Source organism: Salmo salar, unplaced genomic scaffold (assembly GCF_905237065.1).
Source record: "Salmo salar unplaced genomic scaffold, Ssal_v3.1, whole genome shotgun sequence".
Taxonomy (NCBI): Eukaryota; Metazoa; Chordata; class Actinopteri; order Salmoniformes; family Salmonidae; genus Salmo; species Salmo salar.
Window position 1 is genome coordinate 50266 of NW_025548725.1, and position 21648 is coordinate 71913.

General features: G+C 42.4%; 2 long non-coding RNA genes across 8 annotated transcripts; one reads left to right on the top strand and one right to left on the bottom strand.

Annotated features, from left to right (window-relative positions):
• Positions 1–2399: 2399 nt before the first annotated feature.
• LOC123733248 (uncharacterized) lies at positions 2400–6232 on the top strand. Its single transcript, XR_006763687.1, has 2 exons — positions 2400–2652; positions 5795–6232. It is a non-coding gene; the product is annotated as an uncharacterized lncRNA (long non-coding RNA).
• Positions 5752–21473, bottom strand: LOC106567710 (Meckel syndrome type 1 protein homolog). Of its 7 annotated transcripts, none has more exons than XR_006763683.1 (11): positions 21154–21473; positions 20823–20944; positions 20634–20689; positions 20327–20475; positions 19528–19656; positions 19296–19399; positions 15616–15695; positions 15003–15066; positions 14682–14876; positions 13063–13181; positions 12745–12913 (listed from the first exon to the last, which is right to left on the bottom strand). It is a non-coding gene; the product is annotated as a Meckel syndrome type 1 protein homolog (long non-coding RNA). The 7 variants fall into 7 exon arrangements; XR_006763681.1 differs by lacking the exon at positions 12745–12913 and adding an exon at positions 19816–19913 and having other exon boundaries at positions 13062–13181; XR_006763682.1 differs by lacking the exons at positions 14682–14876; positions 15003–15066 and adding an exon at positions 19816–19913 and having other exon boundaries at positions 12621–12913.
• Positions 21474–21648: the final 175 nt, after the last annotated feature.

Here is a 21648-nt window from a genome sequence, read left to right on the forward strand (position 1 = left end):
ATCACAGCAGTGATTGAGGGTATGAGTTGAGGTGTTCAGAGGCTTTACCAGTGCAGGACAGGGTTTGACTGGGAAGACAAAACAGTAACACACTACACAGTTAGACAAAAGAGCTAAGAATGAGTTAGTCCAAGTAAGGAGTAAAATCATTGATGTGTAATAATGTGATTGCGTATGTGATTGACTCTACATACAGTAATGAGAGAAAATTGATAGGGATACTCAGTGCTTGGAGGGGAAACATTCAATGTGCCAGTGGACGAGCGGGCACATGAGACGTGGCTTCAGTTCATGTCAGGAGAAAGTTGACAGTGGTAGTGGAGTGGAGTAGTCATAACCTCTTAAAATCAGGGAACAGGAGGGGACTTAGCTGTAAATACAAATAGCAGATACATTCCATTACAGCTGCGCCATTGTAGGTTTGGACAAAGAGTTTCTCTATGAAGTTAAACTCAGACATTTCAAAATTCATGAAGTCAAACAGACTGCACATCCCACCCACTTCACACATCAAAGTATCCCAAGAAACGTTCTTGAATAAAGCCCTGATCATCCACATACCTGACAATAACTGACAACTGCAAGTAGACTGGTGGTGCAATAGGTCCCAGAGAGGTGGGGAAATGTTTGCCCCCTGAGGCCTGGAGTTTTTCTTATGACAGTGATTAATCACTTGTAAAAAGGTTTTATATGGGCTATGATGGGACCAGTTTTTCCTAATCAGATCAAAAGGTTTTAAAAAAAACTCCTGAAACAAAAACACCTGGCCCGGGGGGATGCAAACCCTGTCAAACTGCAGCTACCTTCTATTTGTTCATTTAAATTATATTTAGACTACATTAGGAGGGGGATTTCCTCCACCCAGACACATAGACAAGAACTGATAGACAATATAACTCACAGGGCTGAGCTTGATTTATGCATGTTTGCATCATGCAGGCCTATGCAACTGTTGGCCTTACAAAAAATGAACTCACATCTGTCATCACTATTATGTTCATTGATTAATTCCAGTTAATCATTTTGTATTAAAAACGTATAGGCAGCCTAGCCAGCCCAATTTTGATTATATATACTAAATTTGATCACATTTTCTCCTGACACAAATGGACTATAAATACATGTTACCAATTAGTTTACCCTGATCGGATGACAGGGTGTATAGGCTGTATGCAGGCAATACGGGCGACTTGATGAAAGGCTCCCTATTAACCAGAAATACTTTTGATACCTGTTAGTATTGAACGCCCTCACCTTCTTCATGAAACTTATCTCAAGCAGAGGTCGACCCTCGCTTTTAATTCGCACCTTTTCCGTGTACCCCAGAGAATGGAAGGGGTTCTTCAACCAAAACAATTCACAACATTTTCGGCAGCGTTGGCCATTCTACCATTCTGGAGGAGATAACTGCACACTCGCGCTGGTAACGTTAGCGAGCTAGCTACTGGAGTTCCTGTAATTTATTTAAATTTGCCTTGCTAACAACACACAAAAATAAAGTTCTAAAACCATGAAAATAATTTGTAATATACCTCCTCGCTCTCCTGTAATTTGAAAAAACGAATTTGAATTGAATAATATTTAAAAAAAATGCTCAACTATCATTCTTCACTTTTAATCTCTATCCAACAACTTCACTAAATTTGTCACCACATAGAACCCCCATAATGCTCTGGGGCACAATCCCAATACAACACACTAGGGCTGCATTCCAAACACTTAAAATACACACCTTCTCCCCTCAGCCCTCACATAAAGTGGACACTTCTGATGACGTTTCATGACGGCTGATGAGTTGACACTTGCAGGGCAAGGGGCGAGGGAAGAATTATTCAATGTTAGATGGACCGCCCGGAAATGTGTCAGCTGTTCATCCCATGGTTGTGTTTTCAGTCATCATGGAACTGTTGTGTGTGCCTTATGCGCTAATCAATTATGATTGCATTTCATGTCTTGGCTAGAAGACAACGTCTTCGCAGACATCGAATTTTAGCCTACCTACTGTATCAGGTAAATCGAAAATTGCAATGTATAAGTGTGATGTAAGGAAAGTTATATGCTTTCGTGTCGTTGACTATCATTAAATGAGAAGACTGTATATTATCAAAACCATTCTCTATGTGTAATTTTACTACGCGATAAAACTAATCATGTAACTTTAACGAGGAAGTCGGGGCACCACGGAAAAATTATAGTGTCAATTTCCCAAATATAACTCCTCAGATATTTTCATATTTTATCAAAATAGTCGCTTATTAATGAATTTTATTACCTCATCAGTGTCATTACTGAATGTCGCAAACCCTTGGATATCTGCACGAACCCTAGCATAGAATCATGAATCAGCAATATACAAATTGGCTTAATGATTTATTTACTAACTTAATCAATCACAGAATTACATAAAACACACTCACAATTAGTTCATACATGGGTTACTTAACATGTTGTTGTTTCTCTCTGTTGTCGCCGGTCCATCTGCTGGAGGGAGTCGACAGAAAAGTCTCTGGTTGCGTTCCTAGTGGATACGTCAGGCATACCCATGTTGTCGCATAGAATAGATGTTTCGGCGGTTGTCGGTATTCTTCGTCCTCGGCTACGTACATTTCCAGCTGCAGACTGAAAAGGCCTCGTATAACATTTGCTCCTTCTGTGGCAATGTTTTAGAGTTTAACCATTTCTAGCCGTGTAGCCAACGCTACACGCTGTATGGTCTTAGAAATTCAACCATTTGCAACCCTAGCTTACACCGTGGTTTCCCTGGTCTGGTGTGAATAGCGTCACGGGGGCTTTTATACTTGAGTAGAAAAGGGGCCGTCTCATGTTTGTGGTCACCTGGGCGTGGCTACTGACTGTGCATAAATACCATAAAACAACCAATTCTGATTTAGAAGACTAAATCACATTGTTATCTTTTCAAAAGTATTCTGATACTTATTCATTCATCTTATACAACATTCAGCTGTAAAACTGACAGCTGGGAAATGTACACTTTAAGAGATACAGTTATGTGTGTTTCCTGTCCTTCATGAGATCACCAAATGAAACACACTAGACATGACTGTCCCTTAAGTGTCCACAGAGCATTCCCACATTCTCAAAAATAGAAATATTGTTTCATTCTCCCATTTTGGGGATTAGGAGTTTTTTTTATTTACATTTGTTTCTTACACTTGTACGTTGACTTCTTCATATTAAAGTTGGTTTTAAGTTTTGGCTGACTTTGCTGAGCGGATCATCATCGCAAACTGAATTATGGGGCTAATTGTACATTTGCAAACTCGATTGTACAATTGTAAGTGAAACTAGGCAAAAACAGAGGCGATTATGGAATTAAATATGTCATCAGGACGTGTATAATGCTGTGAAGATCCACATAAGGCATTTTATCTTGTATATTAACTCTTCAAATGTAAGGCATTGAAAGCATTCTATATTTGCAGTCTGTAAATGTATTTACAAATTTCAATATGGCTGCCTATTCAGATGCCCTAGGAAGGTTGTGTAAATACAGAGAGAAGAGTAAGATTAGAGTAAAATATACATACTTGTAGCACATTCATATTGTACCATGTATTGTTAAATTTGTACATTTAAATTGCAGAAACTATTTAGTAATTGAGCCTTGTTTTTCATCGGTTCATTAAAGAATAGGTCTTAGATTAAGTGGTGGTAAACTGTAAAAGTGTCCAGGTGTTTTTTTTCTCATGCTCTCAGACTAAGGCTTAGTTCCAACTAGTTACGATTAGATGGACACTACCACAGCATATAGGCAATACAATATGTGTTGGTTGTATGTGCACTTCCAGTACAACATGAAAACGTCTATTAACTGTAATGTGTGTTCTGATAATCACTACCTCTGGTGTGTAGAATACAAAACATTAGGAACACCTCACCAATATTAAAGAACAGCCTCAATTCATCAGGCATGGACTCTACAAGGTGTTGAAAGTGTTCCACAGAGATGCTTGCCCATGTTGTCTCCAATGCTTCCCACAGTAGTCAAGTTGTCTGGATGTCCTTTGGGTGGTGGACCATTCTTGATACACACGGGAAACTGTTGAGCGTGAAAAGCCCAGTAGCGTTGCAGTTCTCGACAGTCAACCCGATGCACCTGGCACCTACTACTATGCCACTCAGTAAGTATTTTATCTAGGTGTCTTTCAATGCTGATGGTTGGAGGTCCAATACAAAATATTTACTTCAACTTGAGGTTCTGCTGAACATTAACTATATGAAATGGAATGAAGTGGATGATATAAGGGTGATGTTCAGCAGTCCATTTGGTGTTTATTTTAATAGAGAAACCCCTAAACTATTGTAGTTGGAATATTCATATGTGTAAACATACTGACTTATGATTGGATGCATTTTACCGCCGTATCATACTGTGCTATGATTGGTTAAGACCACCCAGAGGGTTAGGTCATGGTCAATTGATCATGGTTGGAGATAAGTGAACATGCAAGTTGTAGCTAGCTAATAAATATCCTGCAGTACTGCATTGTATTATTTTGTACAAAGCATGCAAAACAAGACAGTAGTGATATGGCAGGGTTCATGTTCATTTGTGTGCCTTTGAACTTTTTCTCTTGCATTACTGATATCGAATAACGTGTTCCATCATGACCTGTTACATGACTTTTACCACTTGATCCAGTTGTTTATGCAAAATAGGTAGTAATTTATGGCTTCTCTTCACTGTGCACAATGACGAATTATTAGAAAAATGTTTTGGTGCTTTGATACATTTTTCGTGATATCCAATTGGTAGTTACAGTCTTGTCCCATCTCTGCAACTCCCCTACGGACTTGGAAAAGGCAAAGGTCGAGAGCCATCCATCCTCCGAAACACAACCCTGCCAAGCCACACTGCTTCTTCACACAGAAGCCAGGAACACCAATGTGTTGGAGGAAACTGGCGACCGCAGAGTGCATCAGTTATTTGGAGTAAGGATACAGATCCTGCCCTGTGATGATAACATTGCAGAGTAAGACAGTGTGTGGGACCAAAAATATTATGATGAGCAGAAACAGCCAGGGCAGGGCTAACATGGGTACGCTGACACCAAAAAACAAAGCTCTTAACCATACGGGAGAGGGATACAGGAGCTAACCCTTCCACTTGATTCTGGGCAGATGCACCAAACACTACCAGCCCCAGGATGGTGTACAACACCCCTGTGCTGATAGAGAGCAGCTGAAACATGAGGAGGAACCAAACAGTGTCCACACTCTTCTCAATTCCACCAGAGGAGCATCAGAACCCCAATGCTGAAGAGTAGCTGGGTCACTGTCTTGTGGTGGAAGGAGTATGTGATGAGCTTGTGTACCGTAAAGGAAGAGGACAGGATTAAAACTGAAATTAACGGCTTGACAGACATCAGCGGCATTGATGTGTTGTGCGCTAGCTTGTTATCTGTTACGTCATTAACGTTAACTACAAGTTGTAGCAAGCTAGATAATGTTACAACAGTCCCATTCAAAGTAGCTAGCTAGCTACCGAGCATATGATTCTTAAATCACTCAGTCCCTCCTTGCTAATTTACCATGCCCATTGCCAAAAACTTTAGTTCCACACTGAAGGCATCCTCTGATAACCTGAAATATGTAATGACAATAAAGAAAAGAAATGACACTATAATAACAGCAACAATGACACTCGTTAGCCTCAACTCAGGAGTATAACTCTTGAACCTCTGAACCACAGTTGTGAAAAATTCGATCCAAAGATTAAGGCAGAGACTATTTAAATATATAATAAACATATTTAATACAAGCAGCTGCAGAGGAGATCCACCTCTAATTTCACAGCAAGGAAGAAATGGTTACATGTCCCTTATATAGTGGGAGGTGATAATACAATCATATTGTTTACACAACAGTTCTTCTATACATCAATAGTTCTGGAACACAATGGCCTTGTGTTAGGGTGCAGACATACAAGTAGTCTATGAAACGCAAAACATCACAGTCCAACACAGAACATATCCCTTGAGAAGTTACAACAGCTCACCCCAAATTCTTCCACCACAACATCTTTCAAAACAGATTTGATGCTCAGTACATATTTGTCAAACTGATACCAGTGGATAATCAAGCACAATACAAACATTTCAGTTACCACGCCTGTCCTCCAATATTGCACAGCACTTTAGCTAAGACAGGGAGGGAGTTGATAGATAGCTAAACCAAAGCAAATGTAATGGACTTCCGCATTTGGATTAATCACATTCTTTTTATTTATTTTTATTAATCACCTTCACAACCAAAGTTATTTAATGCGCAGATCATGAAGTGCACTAAGGCAGTGCTGCATTTAAAGACACTGCCACCTGCTGGCTTGTGCCTGAAATGTGATGATCAGAGTCCTCATTAGCCCATTTGAGTTTGATAGCTATATTTGACAGTTTAGTAAAATAATAAAACAGTTTAATAAAATAAAACGTGTCAGGGACAACACAATAAAGTCAACGACTTCCATTGTGGTCCCTTAATGCTGGTTACTCAATGTGCAAAATGAAAACAAAAATGGCAAGGAATGGTTTCTTCCTATTGATATCCTCTTGGCCTATCTGTAAAACGTCCAACCAAACATCGATACAATCATTACTCAGTTAGTAGGAAATATGCACATAATTTCATTATTCAGCTAGCTACAACCAGTGAGAAGACAATACCACCAGTTAGGCTCCAAACAAGCCTTTTTCTTGCGATGTATTATGCACAGTCATGAAGCTGTGACGTATTATGATGTAACCAAGCATTAATTCACTACATAAACTGTGTTCAGATTTGATTTCATCTGTACAATCTCTTTCTTCATTCAGGTTGTTGCAGGTAACCTTTGGCCTTGTGGTGCACAGCCTTCCCAACCTGTATAATATATACAGGGTACCACATATACACACACAACTATGTAAAAAAATTAAAGAAACCACTGCAAATGTTTCTTAAATCAGCATCTCTACATGTATGGCAGCCATTCCATTCCAGTGTCTGTTGATTTCCAACACAGGCACACCTCATTCTACTGAATGAGGTGCCTCATTCTACTGAATGAGGTACTGATCAGGTGATCACCTAAACCAAATCTTATTTAACGAGGAAAAGTATAAAAACCACTGCTGTGGTCATCACTATCCTCTTGCAATAGGAACAGCTGGATGGCAAACACAGTGCTAGTAGTACCTCAAAAGTAATTGGAAGCTAACAATAACTATTGACCATGTCAAAAGAGTTGAAAAGGAAAGTTTTGAGTGAGGAAAAGAAGGGTTCAATTCTGGCTTTACTGGCAGAGGGATACAGTGAGCGTCAGATTGCTTCTATCCTTAAAATTTAAAAGACAGTGGTTCATAGGGGCTGCAGGTAGCCTAGTGGTTAGAGCGTTGGACTAGTAACCGGAAGGTTACAAGATTGAATTACTGAGCTGACAAGGTAAAAATCTGTTCCTAGGCTGTCATTGAAAATAAGAATTTGTTCTTAACTGACTTGCCAAGTTAAATAAAGGTAAAAGGCCAAGCAGCAGACATTGGGGACAACAAAGCTACAGACTGGCAGAGGGTGAAAACGACTCTCCACTGACTGGGATGACTGCCAACTCATTCGAATGTCACTCAACAACTGTAGGATGATATCAAATGACCTGCAAAAAGAGGTCTTCCTTCTGCTCTGACAATGTTCCCCAACTCTGAGGATTGCTTTTTCCAGTAGGACAATGCTCCATGCCACACAGCTAAGTCAATCAAGGTGTGGATGGAGGACCACCAGATGAAGACCCTGTCATGGCCAGCCCAATCTCCAGACCTGAACCCCATTGAAAACCTCTGGAATGTGATCAAGAGGAAGATGGATGGTCACAAGCTATCAAACAAAGCCGAGCTGCTTGAAGTTTTGCGCCAGGATGGCATCAAGTCACCCAACACCAACGTAAAAGACTGGTGGAGAGCATGCCAAGACGCATGAAAGCTGTGATTGAAAATCAGGGTTAATCCACCAAATATTGATTTCAGAACTCTTCCTAAGTTAAAATATTAGTATTATTCGAGGTCTGACAACTGCATCTTTTTTGTTATTTTGATTAGTTGTCATTTTCTGCAAATAAATGCTCTAAATGACAATATTTTTATTTGGAATTTGGGAGAAGTTTTGTCAGCAGTTTATAGAAGAAAACAAAAATGTTAATTTTACCCAAACACAAACCGATAAATAGTAAAACCAGAGAAACTGATCATTTTGCAGTGGTCTCTTAATGTTATCCAAAGCTGTGTATATACACACACTCACACATATACATATATATCCAATATTGTTGGAAATGTTTCCCTCAGAAAGCAATGGATCGTAATAATGAGAGAATCAAAAGAGCTTAAAGACTCCACCCTTATGTGGTAAATATACAATACATATCTGTCCTGTCTTTGTTATATTATCACCTTTTAAATTGAGTGATGTGTTGACGGTTGAATCCAGTGAGGGTTAGCATCCCTGATTCTGTGATGTGGCCAACCAGCAAGATGCACAGAAGAACAAAGCCTTTAAGTCATATCCGAACTGAAATCAATAACACATGCACATTAGTTATGCATTCTGCAATGAGGAAAGCAGTCTTTAATTCCTTCTTTACTGTTTACAGCCAATCATTGTGAGCCGTGGGCAGGACCAAACATCTGGGGATGGATGGAGCATCAATCCAGAGCCTCTCAGCCAGGTCATCTCTGCTGTTCCCATAGAGACACAACAGATAGATCAATCTGTTGATTCATATGGCCATTTTGGGTGGCTTGGTTGAATTGACAATCATCCATTCGAGATGCTAAAGAATCCTATACTATGGAAGGTCTTTAGACCCACCCCTAATGTTATGGGAGTTGCATTTATTGCATTTTCAGTTACCCATGTATTACTCACTACTTGTACAACCATGTTGGATTGTCTACATATTCTACATTTCCTTGAGGGTCAATGCCAGTGTATTCTATGGCTGCCATGAGTACATGCCTTTCTCTGTCTCCTCAGTCTGGAAGGGTGACTCGGCTGATGGAGGGAAAATATGATGTGACCTCATCCTGCAGTTCTGATGACTTTTCCATCTACTCCTTCACTGACTGTGAATCGGAGGTAAAAGAGTTGTACCCTACCGTCCATGTCTTTGTTGAGTGACATCACTGTGAGGAGGATGGTCTCTGACTAGTTGACTCTGATACACAGTGTGATGATGAGGATCATGAAAGGAGGACACCACCACTGAAAGTTGAGGATGGAAAGGTGACAAAGCTTGAAGTGAGGGATATGGATGAGGATGATCTGTCTATCTCCTCCCCCCACACACATTTTTGAGTAACTCTCAGTGAATGTGGAGAATGGACTATGACCAGCTAGCTCTCTGACGCACAGCTTGATGATGGCAATGATGCCTCTTCTGAGGACAGTCCAGAGCCTCCAAATGAACCACAAGGACCACTGAAGGACCATCGACTGGTAGGCATCTTTTAAATTTGTGTGTGTGTCACATCTCAACGGTTTGACCCTATGTCTGTAGATATTATTGTGGCCAAGTTCAACATCCTCCTCCCTGCCTCTGTGAGTGCCCTGAAGAAGGTGTCATGCCAGATGGAGGTGGTCCCCACTGTCCGGCCCTGCAGGCAGCAGCTGGACAAGCAGACAGAGTGGACCAACATCAAAGAGGAGAGCCTGAGGCGGATCAAAGAAAACCTGACCTCAATAGAACTCAACCTGGAGGAAGGCCTGGAGACGCACAATGACGGTCAGGACATCAACCAAGAGAGGCAGAAGAAGAATGAGGGATGCTGTAGAGGATGGATTGCGAAGTGGATGGGGAGGAGGAAGGAGAGACTGAGGGACGAAGACGTGGCTAGGGAGCTCAAGAGGATGGGCGAGGAGGTGAGGGCACTGATCCAAGAGATGAAGAGAAACTGCAGCGAAGGTGATCTTAAGGCAGTAGACCTGGACAGTTGGCTGAATGACTTGGAGGTTGAAAGTGGCATTCAAGAAATGCACTGGAGAGATGGCCGAAAATATAGACAGCATGGCAGAAATGCAAACCAGTATAGCCGAGAACAGTCTCCTCAAGCCTGAAAAAAATAACAATGTCCAGAGCTTTGTAAGTTACTCCTACTTATTGAGTGTAGTCATGTATCTGCAATGTGTATAGTTTAGTTATAAAGTATATCTACAGATTGTTTTTAACGTAGCATTGTCCTGATATTTTACTTTACTTTCTGGTCCTACAGAGCCCAGGGAAGGTCTCTGGTCCTGTGTCTGGCAACACTGGCCTCTCTCCTCTTGTGACCTCAGCACCCCGGACCCTGGCTGAAGCCCTACGGGCCCTGCCCTCTGCTGTGGCCCTGCCCTCTGCTGTGGCCCCTCCCTCCCCAGAGAATGTCCCAAGGCCTCGGACTCCTCTCAGCCCTGTCATTATCACTCCGTCCGCTACAGAGAACTTCCCATAACGCCAAATGCCTCACCTGGCCCCCATCACCAACCTGAGCCAGACCGGCAGGAAGCGGCTCCAGGAAATGGCAGGAGTGGCCCCACAGGTGGGAGGAAATACAAGAAGGGTATATTGGCCATATATCCTCCTACAGTATAGCATAGCTCTAGATATAGTAGCTCAAGAGAAGAGAACCCATAAGCTTACATTACTTTATCTCCTTGTCCAAAAAAGCCAAAAAAGTAGAGAAGCAAGAAAAGGCCAGTAAGATGCAACAGATGGAAAATGTTGGAGAAAGTAAGGAGGAGGAAAAGAAAAAGAAGAGTCTGAGGAAGAGGTGAGGAAATAGAGGAGGAAGACGAGGAACATAACCAGGGAATACTAGACTAGAGAAATAGAATGAGGTAGCAGAGAAAGAGCAACTATCTGATGTGTACATGGATATATTGTACTTTTCATAATAAAAAGTATGTTAATTGTCAAAACAATTTCATTATCGATTTTACATTCCCTCTTCCAGTCGCAGCTTGACGTTTGTCATGAATACTGCTCTGGAGGCAGAACTGCGCAATTTCCTCTAGATATGGCAGCTGCAAAGCCAAAATTGGCTATATCTTAAATATTTGTGGAAAATAATTGTGTTTTATGGACTTAATTTAAGGTAAGGATTAGCAGTGTGGTTAGGGTTAGGTAAAAAATCTGATATTATTCTTTATGCCTGTGCCAGCTTGTGACCACTTTGCAGAACTGCCGCCAGGGCAAGATTCATGACAATAAATGCCAAACTGCATCCCAGTCATCCTCTCCCTATCTTTACAAGGCTGCAGAACATGCAAGCTAGTGATGCCGGATCACTTGTAGATGAAGGGGACAGGACAGGTTAAAGAATGATTTTTAAGCCTGGAGACAATTGAGACATGGATAGTGTATGTGTGCCATTCAGAGGGTGAACAGGCAAGACAAAAGATTTAAGTACCTTTGAACGGAGTATGGTAGTAGGTGCCAGGCACACCGGTTTGTGTCAAGAACTGCAACACTGATGGGTTTTTCCACGCTCATGTTCCACCAACCAAAGGACATCCAGCCAACTTGACAACTGTGGGAAGCATTGGCTTCAACCTGGACCTGCATCCCTGTGGAACGCTTTCAACACCTTGTAGAATCCATGCCCCGATAAATTGAAGCTGTTCTGAGAACAAAAGGGGGTGGGGGGCTAACTAAATATTAGGAAGGTGTCCTTATTATTTTGTACGCTCAGTGTATAACCTATAGGCTATACTGCGCAGTAAGGTACTATCTTTACCAGCATCATAAAAGCTGATATTATTTTATGGGCCTATTGCAACGAAGATTATAAAGGTTATAAAGACCATATTCAAATGAATAAAAATTAAAATAAAACGGTTTCCCATCTGAAGAGATTAAATTTAAAAAATGACTACAATAAGTGCCTATTAAGTGCCAAATAAAGTATAACAGGGTTTCATTTTATATATTATATATCTTAACCCCTTTATCTCCCCAATTTTCGTGGTATCCAATTGGTAGTTACAGTCTTGTCTCATCTCTGCAACTCCCCTACGGAGTCGGGAGAGGCGAAGGTAGAGAGCCATGGGTCCTCTGAAACACGACCCTGCCAAGCTAGACTGCTTCCTGACACAATGCCCGCTTAACCCGGAAGCCAGCCACACCAATGTGTCGGAGGAAACACCATACACCTGGCGACCGTGTCAGCATGCATGCGCCCGGCCTGCCACAGGAGTTGCTAGAGCGCAATGGGACAAGGACATCCCTGCCGGACAAACCCTCCCCTAACCAGGACGACGCTGGGACAATTGTGCACCAACCCATGGGTCTCCGGGTCGCAGCCGAACCAGGATCTATAGCGGCACAGCTAGCAACTGCGATGCAGCGCCTAAGTCCACTGTGCCACTCGGGAGGCAGGGTTTCATATTAAATCATGCATAAATCCCTTGTAACAAGGGGAACGGAAGCTTTTGAATTGGAAGTTTCAGACAAAAAATGAAATTGCTAAAAAATGTCTAGCCTTTTTATCTATTGGTAACGGGGTTGACGTGTTATGCTCGACACACTAAAGTTTGCACCACAAAACCAAAAAAATGCAAAAAAGAGCAGAACTAGCTCACGAGCTCAACTAGGACCTGTATTTTGGAGCTATGTCTTTTACAACTCTCCCATTCACCTGTGTGAACTTCAGCTTTGTGGCATGCTAGCCTTTTACTGGCTGCGGAGAGTCTTTTCTGTTTGCATTGTGTTGTGCACCAGGTTTTTATGTCTTTCCATGTTCTGTTTTTGAGAGCTGGCTCTGACCCAAAACAGGCAATCCTCTTTGCCGGGAACCTTCTTTAGCACTTTACATTTTCCCAAATGCTTCCAAACTGATGCTTTCTCACAGCTGCTCTTGGGCCTCTTGGGTTGAGAAGTCATTCTCCAATCCTAATCGCAAACAAAGAAAAGATTAAAACACATGATGGTCCAACACAATAGAGGAGAGGGGCATAGGGAAGGTAAGGGAGAGGAGATAAAAAGAAAAGACTTCCTCTGTGTCAGGTAAGCAGTCTCAAAGTGTACCCTCACCAACTTACCGAGTGAGTTCTGAACATCCCTCGCTGTCCTCTGATCCTGCGTCCAAGTCTTCTTGGGCCTCTTTCTGGTGTCTGTCTTGACTCTTTAGTGTGTTTTTTCAGTTCTTTCCCAGGCTTGCCTGAAAAACACAAAGATGGAACGAACATAAGAGTAACAACAAATCCACATATTAGCAAGCAACGACATTACATTTTTGTTCAGAACTCACTCAGCCTTTTAAGTTTGACGGTGGATTGCGGCTGTTCCCTTGCTTTACAAAAGCAGCTAGTTTCCTACCGTCACAAATTTACCAGGCTGAGTTCTGAACACCTGTCACTCAAGCTTTAGCTGTCAGGATCATTCTCACTGATGCAGCCGGTGTCACTCAGCTGGTGTTTTGTATCATATTTGTACAACAGCTGATGAAACTATAAAAAATGTTATCAGTGTAACTTCCTGATAGTTGCTGATTGAAAATTCAATCTACATAAGACATTCTAAATCAGCAGGTTTTGCATTGGTGGAGTTTTAGCTTGCTTGGTGACATCACCAGGTGGTCTAAGTTAATAGACCAATAACAAAGAGTCTGAAATCTCTCATTTTGAGGCTACATTTCCCTCCCATGTTTTGAGGCTATATAGTGTTTGTTTACATTTAATTTGTTTACCCACATTGGAGTAAAACAAGCTAATATGTTGGGTTCTGATGGGGTACAACAGTTGAACTAAGCTCATGAGGCATTTTTAAGTTATATTCTTCAAGAATCAATAGGTATATATCATTAAATTGCAGGTCCAGAAATGGATTTTGCAACTGCCGATTGCCACTTTAAAATGCAGGAAATGAGGGGGTGGTTGACGGTTGGCTACATACCTTGGCACGAGAGATTACTGCTTTTATCCGTGTTCTGACGAGAACAATTTTAAAATAGACATGTCATTAATAATGTATTGTATGACAGATTGCCTATGGCAGCAACAACTGTCTCTCCCAATCAAACCTTCCCTTCTAGCACCGCACTGTGTCTGCCAGTCCTGAGGCAAACAAAACATGTTTTCACAAAAAAAATATATATATATTTGGACCATCCGGATATCCATATTTGAATAGTGAAATATTCCAAATGCCTATCCCTAGCTGCCATTTCAAAATAAAATAACTGCTAAACAAAATGTCTCACATTGTGACTTGTGCAAATAACTCGGCCTGCCACAGGAAAGCTACCGAGCTAGGACCACATTTGCATTAGAATGTAGCTAGCTACCAGTAGCTAGTTTAACATTACTCCTATGGAGTTTTTTAACATTATGAACAACAAAAAATTATTTCATATGAGAACATCTAAGACATCATAGCAAAGATAAGCAATGCAATAATAATCCATTCCGAAATGTATTAATGTCTACTCCAGCAACCTTTAGCAGCTAGCTGGCTAATTAACCTATCAGTATTGCCAGGAAAAATGGCTCGCTAGCTAGCTGCTAGCTAGCTAACATAATGCTTCAACATAGCTAATACTTTTCCATGCATCGACGAAATGTAACCCGCTACAGCTACATTGGCCTAGTTATTGTTGAATAATAACGAAGCTAGGTAAATTCATTTAAAATAATATCGCTAGTAACTTCAAAATACTTACAGCTGAAATACACTGCTGTTTTCTTTGTGAGCATGGTGAGCTGGAGAAAGCCGCATCCACATGTAGAGTTCTGGGGGATGGGACAAGATCCCCAAATAGACCCTGGCTTTGGATCAGGTTTGAATTCACCCCCGCTAATGGCCCTTGTTAGGTTTGGGGAGGGGAAGCTGATCCTAGATCTGTATCTAGGGGAAACTTCGCCCCAGCACATGCAAAGAGTGATGGGTGCGAAGGGGAGGAGAGAGAGCGTTGCTCTTTGGAATGACAGGTCATGTACAAAATCTACCAGTAAGAAATTGGTTTCAGAATGTAATATATTACCTTTAGCAGTTCTAATGTCTTAATTTGCTCCATTTCATTAGTCTTGTTGATTGATTGCTGATATCTAGTTTTACAGAAAAGATGGTGTTGATAAAGAGCATTTATCCGTGTTTGTAATGCATTCATAGACATAGTTCATACTGGTGGTCCTACCATCACCCACTTCACTCCATTAACTCTAAATTTGCTGCTCAATTTGCTGCTCACATGGTGGTTTGTATAAATGTATTTGACTTTGGGTTAGTTAAGGTTAAGAAGGTAAAAATTGTGTTTGGCTGTGTCAGGAGCACTAGTGGCAATGCTGCATCACCCAGATCACACATTGCCCTATATAAGAATATATTGTAGCAACCTTAACCCAACACTTAGCACCTTCTGATCTCTTGGTGTAATGGATAAAGTGTTGGCTTGCTAGTCGCTGGACCGGGGTTCAAGTCCCAGTTGGAGCTACGCCCAAAATTTGTTACATTGGTATCAGAAGTGGGATAGTGACTGTGAAGCCATCTAAGATGTGTGTACACGTGAGAGACTTGCTATAAAGAAGTGTGGGGGCATGCTCTCCCAAAGGAAGGAGGTAATGTAGCAACCTTAATCCAACACCGAGCAAACTCACCTTGAGGTTTGGACATCTTGGCATAGCTGTTGACTTGACAGTTGATGGACCCAGGTTCAAAACCTGTTTGGGGCGACCGCCTGAATTTACAAAAAAATATATTTGTTAGCCTACGGGCAGGGACCTGGTTTTTAGACATTGCTGTTTTTAGACATTGCTGTTTGCAACAAAAAAAACACTACATTGGTGGAAGCAGTGGAATTGTGCTTTGGGAGGGATGTGCACATTTCATGGGCAGGATCTGTACCCGGGCCTCCCATGGGAAAAACCAGTGTCTTGACCATTAGACCAAGATGTAATGCCCTCTTGAGCTGAGGGTGGCACTGATTTTAAACTTGCAGGCAGGACTACCTCATTACCAGATCATGAGACACGCACATGGGATAGTGTAAAGGGAACTTTGCCTAGGAAGCCCATGCCAGGTCGCAGTTGTAAATGAGAACTTGTTCTCAACTAGCCTACTTGGTTAAATAAATAAATAAATTATATATATATATATATATATATATAAAGTGTTAAAGGTGGAAGATAGAGAATTAGTCCAGTAACTGAAAGGTCACTGGTTTGAGTACTGAGTCAGGCAACAATACGTGGGATTTGATCTGAACTGGCAGATCTGTGACCAAACCCTTCAGAAAAACAAATTCCCTTTGTTCCCCGTAATTTGGACTAATAAATTGTACTGGCGCCGGAGAGGATGGCTGCCGTTTTATTGGCTCTTAATAACCAACCGTGCTATTTTGTTTGTTTTTTCACATTGTTTGATACTTATTTTGTACATAATGTTGCTGCTACCGTGTCTTATGACCGAAAAGAGCTTCTGGACATCAGAACAGCGATTACCCACCTTGAATTGGACGAAGAATTTGTCTTTAACGAGTCAGACGAGAGGGATTTACTCCAGACACCTGAACAGGCCCTCATCCCTGTCATTCGTAGGAAAAAAAGACGTAGATTCGCAGAAGGAGATCGGGGTGCCATGTGAGGATCAGGCAACGAGTGGCTAATCTGCCTTTGCCATCCGTACTGTTAGCCAACGTACAATAGCTGGAAAATAAATGGGACGAACTAAAAGCAACTATATCCTACCAACGGGACCTTAACTGTAATATCTTATGTTTCACAGAGTCGTGGCTGAACGACGTCATTAATAACATACAGCTGGCGGGTTATACACTATCGGCAGGATAGAACAGCAGCCTCTGGTAAGACAAGGGGTGGCGGTCTATGTATATTTTGTAAACAACAGCTGGTGCACGATATCTAAGGAAGTCTCAAGGTTTTGCTCGCCTGAGCATCTCATGATAAGCTGTAGACCACACTATTTACCAAGAGAGTTTTCATCTATATTCCTCGTAGCTGTCTATTTACCACCACAAACCGATGCTGGCACAAAACCGCACTCAATGAGCTGTATACTGCCATAAGCAAACAAGAAAACGCTCATCCAGAGGCGGCTCTCCTAGTGGCCATGGACATTAATGGAGGGAAACTTAAATCAGTTTGACCTAATTTCAACCAGCATGTTAAATGTGCAACCAGAGGGGGGGGGAAGTAACTCTAGACCACCTTTACTTCACACACAGAGACGCGTACAAAGCTCTCCCTCGCCCTCCATTTGGCATTTCTGACCATAATTCTATCCTCCTGATTCCTGCTTACAAAAAACATTTAACCAGGAAGCATCAGTGACTCAGTCTATTAAAAAAGTGGTCAGTTGAAGCAGATGCTAAACTACAGGACTGTTTTGCTTGCACAGACTGGAATATGTTCCTGGGATTCTTCCGATGGCATTGAGGAGTACACCAGATCAATCACTGGCTTCATCAATACGTGCATCGATGACGTCGTCCCCACAGTGACTATACGTACATACCCATACCAGAAGCCATGGATTACAAGCAACATCTGCACAGAGCTAAAGGGTAGAGCTTCCGCTTTCAAGGAGCGGGACTAACCCAGAAGCTTATAAGAAATCCCGCTATGCCTGCCGACGAACCGTCAAACAGGTAAAGTGTCAATACAGGACTAAGATCGAATCGTACTACACCGGGTCCGACGCTCGTCGGATGTGGCAGGGCTTGCCAACTATTACAGACTACAAAGGGAATCACAGCCGAGAGCAGCCCAGTGACACGAGCCTACCAAACGAGCTAAATAACATCTATGCTCGCTTCAAGGCAAGTAACACTGAAACATGCATGAGAGCATCAGCTGTTCCAGACGACTGTGTGATCAAGCTCTCCGCAGCCGATGTCAGACCTTTAAACAGGTCAACATTCATAAGGCTGCAGGGCCAGATAGATTACCAGGCCGTGTACTCCGAGCATGCTCTGACCAACTGGCAAGTGTCTTCACTGACATTTTCAACCTCTCCTTGTCAGAGTCTGTAATACCAACATGTTTCAAGCAGACCACCATAGTCCCTGTGCCTAAGAACACTAAAGTAACCTGCCTAAATGACAACCGACCCGTAGCACTCACATCTGTAGCCATGAAGTGCTTTGAAAGGCTGGCCATGGCTCACATCACCACCATTATCCCAGAAACCCTAGAACCACTCCAATTTGCATACCGCCCCAACAGATGATGCAATCTCTATTGCACTCCACACTGCCCTTTCACACATGGACAAAAGGAGCACCTATGTGAGAATGCTATTCATTGACTACATCTCAGCATTTAACACCATAGTGCCCTCAAAGCTCATCACTAAGCTAAGGACCCTGGGACTAAACACCGCCCTCTGCAACTGGATCCTGGACTTCCTGATGGGCCGCCCCCAGGTGGTAAGGGTAGGAAACAACACATCCGCCACACTGATGCTCAACACGGGGGCACCTCTAGGATGCATGCTCAGTCCCCTCCTGTACTCCCTGTTCACTCATGACTGCACGGTCAGGCACGACTCCAACACCATCATTAAGTTTGCCGATGACAACAGTGGTAGGCCTGATTCACCAACAACAACGAGAAAGCCTATAAGGAGGAGGTCAGAGTCCTGACAATGTGGTGCAAGGACAACAACCTCTTCCTCAATGTGATCAAGACAAAGGAGATGATTGTGGACTACAGGACAAGGAGGACTGAGCACGCCCCCATTCTTATCGACGGGGCTGTAGTGGGGCAGGTTGAGAGCTTCAAGTTCCTTGGTGTCCACATCACCAAAATATAAATGGTCCAAACACACCAAGACAGTCATGAAGAGGGCACAACAAAGCCTATTCCCCCACAAGAGACTGAAAAGATTTGGCATGGCTTCTCAGATCCTCAAAAAATTATACAGCTGCACCATCGAGAGCACCCTGACTGGTTAAATCACTGCCTGGTATGGCATCTGCTCAGACTTTGACTGCAAGGCACTACAGAGGGTAGTGAGTATGTCCCAGTACATCAGCGGGGCCAAGCTTCCTGCCATCCAGGACCTCTATACCAGGCGTTGTCAGAATAAGGCCCTAAAAATTGTCAAAGACTCAAGCCACCCTAGTCATAGAATGTTCTCTCTGCTACCGCACGGCAAGCGGTACCAGAGCGCCAAGTCTAGGTCCAAAATACCAATTTTTACTTAACACTTATTTTTCTTAAACTGCATTGTTGGATAAGGGCTCGGAAATAAGCATTTCACTATAAGGTCTACACTTGTTGTATTCTGTGACAAATAAAATCAGATTTAACATTACCTTTGCTGATGAAACAACTGTTGAAGTCTGGTTTGATGGTAATCACTCCATATCCATCTGCTCTTATCATGCACAACAAGCATTCCTTCTCCTTTTGGCCAAGTCTGAGGAATACAAGAATACAATGCCACTTTTCAATTCCTGAATTGGAATCTACTTCAAAGTTATTACATACAAAGCAGTGTAATAAGTGCATAGGCTACATAGTGGTTTTTCCCCTTGTGCTACTCACTTGCCCGGTGGTCCCAGGTCACCCATGATGCGCATGGTCTGTACAGGTGTGTTGACCACGTGGCTGGTCTTCACAAAGTCCTCCGAGGGCTCCCAGGTAATCAGCCTGGACTTGGGGAAGGTGCTGTCACTGCAGACCAACAGAATACCACAAACACATTTAGCATACAAGGGTAATATGAACATACCGGTACACTGTTTGTCTTCAAAGCAGCACATCACACATCAATGTTGCTTCAATTACATTCACTTTAATAATAATTCACTTTGGTGAGTAACAGGGACCTATACTGGCTGTCTGTCCTGTCGTCTGTGTCTGACATTGGCCATCCTATGTGCCAGGAAGGTAGGGTTGGACTTGACCTGCGTCACCATACTCTGGGAATCCTGTAATGAGTATAAAAAAATCTGCTTTAAAACACTAACGTTTCTTTGGGACAGAAAATAGGTAAATTCTTTGTTTTGAATAATGAAATTGTCACGTCTGCTCCCGCTCCCCCTCTCTGGAGCACGAGGTCGCCAGGCTGCTCATCATTACGCACACCTGTCACCATCGTTACGCGCACCAGCGCTTCATCAGACTCACCTGGACTCCATCACGTCATTGATTGCCTCCCCTATATCTGTCACTTCCTCAGTTTCATTCCCTTGTCTACATTGATGTTGTTTTGTTTCTCTTGTCCAGACTCTGTTCTTCTTTAGTTTCATGTCTATTTATTAATAAATCCTCACCCTGTACTTGCTTCCTGTCTCCCAGCGTCTGTGGTTATGGAACCGTTACAGATTCAGTAGAAACCCACCCCTTCCCAATTGGTGTAGCAGTCAGAATCGGTGTAGGTGAAAATCCTGCGGTTCCGTCTGCCCCTGGTCCGCTCCAGAGCCATGATCTCTGTGTGGTACTGTCTCTCCAGTGGAGTCTGGTATACTGACTCACTCTGGAACAAAACCACTTCATATTACACACACACACACACACACACACACACACACACACACACACACACACACACACACACACACACACACACACACAACTTACTATGCAAAATCAAACTATCCTAAACAGTAAAGTCTTATTTGTTATAAGGACACTGGTAGAGGACCTACCTGACTGAACAGCTTCTCCTGCCAGCCTACCACCAACTCCTCCTCATCATCTACAGCTGAAAACAAAATCAAGATGTTCTGGTCCATATCTAGCCACCACGAAAATAACATCTACTCAACTAAGAAGCATCTAACATCTTTCTGTTTCAAAACATCTAACATCTTTCTGTTTCAAAACAGTGTTAATACCTGATTGAGCCGGTGAGATGAGGGTGTCCAGCTCAATGCCTCTCCTCTCCTGTTGAGTCAAAACCTGCTGCTGAAGGTGTTGGGAGAGGGCTGCTGTGGAGGTGAATCTCTGAATATGGATCCTGTAAACACCATTGTAAATATAAACAAGGTAAACAGGATTCTAGCTAGCTAAATGCCATGTTTTCATGGCAAACTCAGGGATCAGGTCAAGCAATATACTGGGTGTTTATCATCATCTGCTTTGAGAGCTAACGTTAGCTAAAGACAGTGTCTTGCTTTTATGGCAATGCAAGGAATAAAAGCCACACAAAGGCCAACTGCAACTTACTTAATTGTAAGGTTTTTGACAGCATCTCGGGAACGACAGGCAGACTCTCCGGTGTCGGTGCTCCAGCCGTCTACCAAGTTGTAACTTTAGGAACTTTATTGATGGCTTGCTAACTAGCTAGATTAGCAACATACACACACACACACACGCGCAGCAAGCAATTGAGACAATTTTGTAGCTAGTACTTTTCACAAGCGTCTGCTCGTTGCATGGTAACAACAGTCGGCCTGCCTGGTTGGGTTTCTGGCGAGCAATCCAACTATTTATTGGTTCACTACCGCCACCTACCGTGGGATCCAGTCCAGAGCAGCAGAATAAACCCCCCCACTGATAACAGGTAAGGTAATATCAGTACAATAATATTCCATTGCTGTAAAATGTTTAAGAACCCCTGATGTAATTAATTAAGACAAAAATCTGTCTGACACAAATAATTGCAATTTAAAAAGCTTTATTGGAAAAACACGTTTCAAACAGCACAATTCAAGTACAGAT